The sequence below is a fragment of the Rhipicephalus sanguineus genome, chromosome 3 (genome assembly GCF_013339695.2).
Source record: "Rhipicephalus sanguineus isolate Rsan-2018 chromosome 3, BIME_Rsan_1.4, whole genome shotgun sequence".
Classification (NCBI taxonomy): domain Eukaryota; kingdom Metazoa; phylum Arthropoda; class Arachnida; order Ixodida; family Ixodidae; genus Rhipicephalus; species Rhipicephalus sanguineus.
The window spans coordinates 39,954,376-39,960,631 of record NC_051178.1 but is presented as its reverse complement, the minus strand read 5'-3'; the positions used below and the strand labels follow the sequence as shown (position 1 = coordinate 39,960,631).

Sequence of the window (6,256 nt, the reverse complement as noted above, 5' to 3'; positions counted from 1 at the left end):
AAAACACCACTCAGCCTGTACGTTGCGACAAAAACTTGGATCGGTCACTTCGCAATGCCCTCCACAACGCAACGAAACGCACTTGGCCCTCAATTCAATATTAAAAAGTACGCAGAAATGGTCTTAGTTCATTGAATAATTAAGCGCAATATAAGAAATACAGAAAGGAGTTCCACATCAGTGCAGACGATATGCGGTTACCGACTCCTAAATATCTTGGTTTTTATTAGGTAAAACACCGTCTATGCGTATGCGGAGGGAGTAGGCGCGTTTGCCCACCGCTCGTGAACTGGTCAATTCGTCACTGCTGCACCTGCGTATAGGAACTTGCCCTGCAAAGCAACGCTGTTCTTTGTTTTTAAAGCAATGCGCAGGCTCTCTTTAGATAGTCTCAAGTGACTAACATTCACTTTAGCATTCGCGCAATTTCGCGGACCACGCGCGTATTATTTATTTCCCGTATTGATGTTTTCTAAAGGTTTACAGTGAGGAGTGGCGTGTGCCCACTTCCCTGCAGCAAGAGCCGCCCAATAGCCGACGAGCTGTCTTCTCTTTGCCCACGATTCGACTTGCTGCTGCGAAGTCCGTCAGGAGGAACGGACGCGAAGGTAAGCGCGAGCATAAAGTCGTAAGCACGCTTAGCTTGAACACGGGAGCGCCTGCCGCACAGTGCTATCAGGGACGCCTTTGTTTTCGGCGCGGTTATGTTATCGCGCGCATCACGTCACCGTTCAGCGCCATCGACAACAGTGTGCTCAGATCACGCGTTGGGCGCGATGGCACAATAGTCTCACTGCTAAAGCGCTCCGTTTGTGCCGAGCATCGCGTTGTATAGGTAAGCGTCGCCGATAGCACCTTGCAGCATGTGCTCACGACTGTACGTCCAATCTTTTTATACACCCCCTGCTGGTGGACATCGGTAGCATAGACTAACTATAATGATGAGCCACAACGCCGGCCTCTGTTTATTCTGTGTAGTTGAACGATGCGGCTCTGTATGCCTTACAGTACCTGTAAGGACTGTGCTCTAGCGCGTGCGCGGTATTGCGATCTGCGCGTTTTGATAAATACCGCTGTCATCGCTGATCGTAAGGCTTCTTCCACACCACGGAAGTGGCAGTGGGGCGGAAACTTCAAAGCAAGCGGAAGTTTTCTTTCGAGCTTGTTCAAGTCGTTGAAATCTGTTCTGCCGTCGCCGCTTTCATCACTTCTACGCATCGTTTGCTAACAAAGTAAGTCAGCGAATGCATGCCACTTTACTTGTTTTCTGGATATTTTAGTATCATACAGAATGGAAGCCATATGAATAGAGAACATGTAGATGAAAGCGTTTTCCCCTTCCAACCTGTTGTATCTTTTTAGACGCACCGCAAGTAGCTAAATAAGTCGTTCAACGTATGGCTCCGGCCCCGCACAAGAAATACTGCAACTATGTGTGCAGTTGACAGTGCCAGAAGAAGTAATCTTGAACACAAAAAACTTGGACTGCAGAAAAGAATATGATCGAAGTAAAAAATATTTTTTTTTCTAAAAAGAAGTAGTAACGTGGAAGCCATATCGAGAAAGCAATACATAGGTAATGAATGCGCAAATCCTAGTAATATTGAGGACGTATTTAACGATTTCTTTTTCAGGGACAGTATGCCTCCGGCGTAGCTTATAGGCTACTACGCGCTGCGCTCTCAACGCGAAGTGACTATGCGGAGAGCATCTCTCTCTGGAGCGGCCATATCCTCTTACACCAGCGTTTTGTAGTTACGCGAGATCGGATACAAAACAGTTACCTGCCAGCCTCACTTCGTCGAACACTACAATTTGTTGCTATCACATTCATTGCTTCGCCCTTCCCCTCTCCACTCTTCCTCTGAAACGCGGGCTAGACATGCCGAAATTCTCTCCTGCGCAACGCCGCGATGAGCGCCAGCGCATGCGCGTCCCCTCCCCCTCTCTCCTCTCCTACGCTGCCGCCCTCTCGCGCGCCTGTCGACCGCGTTCCCTGCTCGCCCTGTGAGAATTAACGGTCAGGCTAGAGGGAAGACAAGACGCGCGTAGCGTTCCTCTTCGCGTTCCACGACGCGAGGTCGGTAGCATGCCCAACGAACGCCAACAGAACGCGATCGTACAAGTGCTCCGGCATCGCATCGCCTCATGGTCCCCTTTAGCGGGAAATGGTGTATTATTATTTCTAAAAAACATGGAGGCAGCATTACGTCACGCTGCCAGCCTTCGCAGGCGAACGCTCCGTGAAGCCTGCATAGCCAGCCCAACACGTGGCGTTTAGCGTGAAGATCACGGAAGAAATAAAATTTGCCGAGGCTTTAGGTTTTGGTGCCTGGTAGTTTTTAATCGAAGCGTGCTGGCTCGGCGCAGTTCCACCGGATCACGGTGGAGGTAAAAATCAGAACTTAAACGCCAGTACTAAATATACGGCGCGCTGCGGCGTTTTTATCTCGTGTTGGGCCGACACAGCAGGCGTCCATTGCATAGCGCAATGCTCCCTCCTAACTATTTTCTTTTTCATGCTTGAAAGTACCGCCACTCCTGTAATGCCTCCCTGTGCGCCCTGCTGGCGCCCTACGCGGTAACCCCATTTTTGCACGGCTTTCATCGCGCTGATTTGCCTTCCTGCCGTTGCCCCTGCAAACGCGCTTACCTTGCGTTTTGCTTGTGTTCTTATCGCGAAAGCGTTTATATACTGCGTTGCCTGAAAGGCGCACGCAGCTGCAGTCCGCAAAAGCCCTGTCCGGAAAGCACGTGACCTCTCCCACTGCAACTGACGCCTCCCGCAGCAACCACCTACAGCCGCGGCTGTGTTTCTTGGCTAGGTTGGCGAAAGCGCAAAACCAGATGACGTCGCTGCCGCAACACTCGGCGCGTGCTCCGCGATGCTGCGATACACACCTGCAGCCGCGGTGAGGAAGAGAGGAATCCCCGCACGAGACTTTCTACCGTTCATTGGTAATAACAACCAAGAAGAAACGCCTCCGTGTTCCCATCTCATAAGAATACGCTTATGGATCCTCTGCAACTTTTTGTTTTCGTTGGCTACAATTTTCTGCAGTGTATTCGATGACTTTTGAGGCGCAGATTCCAACTTCGGACGTTGCCATCTGCGCCTCATCGGACATGTCGGGGCACGTCGTCGGTGTTACCCAAGAACAAGTTGAATGAACATAACGTGGCAAAAGAAATTCCCATGATCTCGAACAATGATGTTCTCACTTCAGCGGCATTTTACTTCGCAGATCACTAACCGCAGTTTGTTCGAGTCCCTCCAATTCGAGGCCGTGAGCGGACCGAGCACACAGGGCGTTCCGCCGTTCAGTTGGCGCCGCAGCCCGTTCCGGGAGCTGGCTGCCCACTATGGCCAGCCGGACCCTTGGCACTTCGGATTCGAGCGACACCAATGGGGTCACTGCTGGAGTCTGAATGATTGGTGTGTCTTCGTTATAGCAATTCAACCTATGAAACGATGTAATAACATCATTCGCTGCTGATTGCTCTCAGTACTGCTAAAGATGTGCCGTACGAGCATGCTGGCCAGAAAACAGCCTGCAGGAGAATTCAGAGACAGCTACAGTACAGTGAACTGAAAACTTCTAGAAATGGACACCTTTTCTCTTGCCTTTTACGTTGAATATAGTGTTATAGTTGACTTTTATGTAGTTGTCAACGATGATACATTGTGGCGCATATTTTGCCCGCGGTTCGGGGGAAGGTTTTCCTGTACGATCATTGTTCAACGCTAAGATCCACCTTTTTAAACCCACATAGACAACTTTATTCAGACATTTTCTGAAGCATCAAAACATTGTTCATACAATTTAGGCGGCATTCGCAACCATCCACAAGCATTACGAATCATGCGAAACTAACCTGAAGTTTAACGAAGGCTCTTTGGGCTAGTTATCACCTAAGTGGCATTGCAATGAAGTCCCGCTGCGATTGAGTTGGCGGTCAGTCGCTTAGTGCCTTTGTAAAAAACGGCGGTGTAAAGTGCCTTTATAAAGTATACAGACAGAAGTACTGACATGTTGACATGGGAGTTATTGGACGAGTTTCATACTAACAATCAAGAGGCAACAGTTACATTAGCAAGACTTCCACGCAATTTGTGCGTGTACGATTCACCTGTTTGACACCCTGCTCTGATGTTTGCACGAGACATCGCGAAGACTGACACGCTGTATTTTTCTACCCAGGAAGGCTTGAAGCACGGGGAGCGGCCTACAGCTGGAAGGGAAAGTCGAAAGAAGCAAGGGGGCGGGGAAGTGAAGATAATAAAGAGTGAAACAGAACAAAATGTGGTCCAATATGCAATGTTTCCAACTGTTTATTATATACTTTGGCGCAGTGGGCTAAACGAACGTTTAGCCATGTTGATAAACTTCGTTGCGCGAGCCAAGTACATCCTTGTGTTCACGAAGTGCATACTACCTCATCGATCTCAACGACGCACATAGGTCGCCAAAAAAATTGGAGCTCACTCAGACTCACTCAAGAAATGTATTTAACTGTGTGGGCTCACTCGGACTCAGACTTACCAAAAGTTTCCTCAACAGGACTACTCCGACTCAGACTCACTCAACTTTTTCTCAACCGGACTCACTCAAACTCACCAACATATTACTCAGCCGGGCTCACTCAGACTCACGGCTTCACTTGAGTCTGAGTGAGTCGACTCATGAGTCGATTGGCGTTTAATTAGCCTTTTCGATCATGGTGTCAATCCTTTTTAACGCCAATACTTTATATAATCGGTGCTCTACGATACATATTTTGATCTTCTACCTTCAGATACGAGACATCAATATATATCACCATTATCATATATCAATCTAGTAAGGACATCTTTATGAAATACTTGACTCACACTAGATATTTTCATCAAGGATTTCGCATGAAAGAAATGGCGGGGGAGGTCATGGCACTCCTTTCCCTAACTCACGCCACTGCTCAATAAACAGTGAGGTGGCGCATGAATGCTAGTGTGCTGAGATAAGTATCAATAGATATGTGTATGAACATAAGCCAATATAGACGATTTTCCGCAGCGGCGCATGGGCGCTGCCATGTTTGATCACGTGATCGTAACTGCCCTTCCCCCAGTCATTTGCCCCAGCCAACGCATTGGGCCAGCGAAGCGGCCGTGGCCGTACCACGCAAGCTGGTTGCAGCAGGGTTTAAGCAAGTCACATGCTTGCGCAGCAAAACATAGTTCTACATGCACTCGCCTCATAGTTGAAAACGTTGAGACATTTGCGTTTGTTTGGTACGTACCACGACACAACGATAAACGATATGTTTAATCTACTTCGCATTTATGGTGTATGCCTTTTATTGTTGTATTAGCAACCGCCAGTAGCTGGGGTTACAAACCAACATGGCAGCACCCATGCAGACGCGATAGCCCGGTTCGATCCGAACTCGCGCTTGCTACTCGCCCACTGTCCTCACAGCAATAAATAAATGGCAAAATCGGCCATCGCTTTGTGTCAGCTCACGCTGGAGAAAAAGCGTCAGGTATGCTTTGTCTTCATTATTGCGATCAGCTATGTTTATTTAGCCATGCCTGCTAAGCCTTGTCTCCGACAATATGAGAATGAATCTTGTACACACTGCAAAATACCGACGAGTATTTTGCTCTCGAAGCTTCAGAACGCGAATATAAAGCAAATAAATGCGTAGGTTTTCAACTTACGGGCCACACAGCGCAGGACGACGACGTGATAAATTCGAGGCGGAAGGAAACTGCATCCACAGGTGCCGCCATGTTTACTTTTCCGGCGCTGCCGTCTGCTCGTTTTTACTCGCGTGCGCGCAGACGCCATGGGAACGCCGAGCAGACGACGCGACGCAGATGGAGACATATTGAGCAGCGCTGCCAAAGGCCGCGGCAGGGGGATGGCCATGGAGACTAGAGCACTGCACGGGCCCGGGCCGGGCCGTCCGAAGCGTTTTTTGGCGGGCCCGGGCTTGAAGCCGCGGGCCTGGGCCGGGCCCGGGCTTGAGGCTGCGGGCCGGGCCGGACTCGGTAAGTCGGGCCTTCGAGCACACGCGAACGTTATGCATTGCATGGTCTAAGGTATACTGTGCCAAGCTGCAGTGACACGTGTAAAGAGCTGGCACTTAGTAAAGCTTAGCAATAAAAATAGAAAAACAGTTGAAGTGCTATTTTTTTTTTCACCAGTATAGATATAGATGGGCACTGTATATTTTCACTAACGTTGCGTCTGCTGGACCAGACTTTGTCACA

At 49.1% G+C, this 6,256-nt stretch overlaps 1 long non-coding RNA gene across 1 annotated transcript; it reads left to right on the top strand.

The window, feature by feature from the left end:
• Window positions 1-898: 898 nt before the first annotated feature.
• On the top strand, window positions 899-4,299 carry LOC119384886 (uncharacterized). The gene is made up of 3 exons (XR_005181967.2): window positions 899-1,232; window positions 3,246-3,436; window positions 4,203-4,299. It is a non-coding gene; the product is annotated as an uncharacterized LOC119384886 (long non-coding RNA).
• Window positions 4,300-6,256: the final 1,957 nt, after the last annotated feature.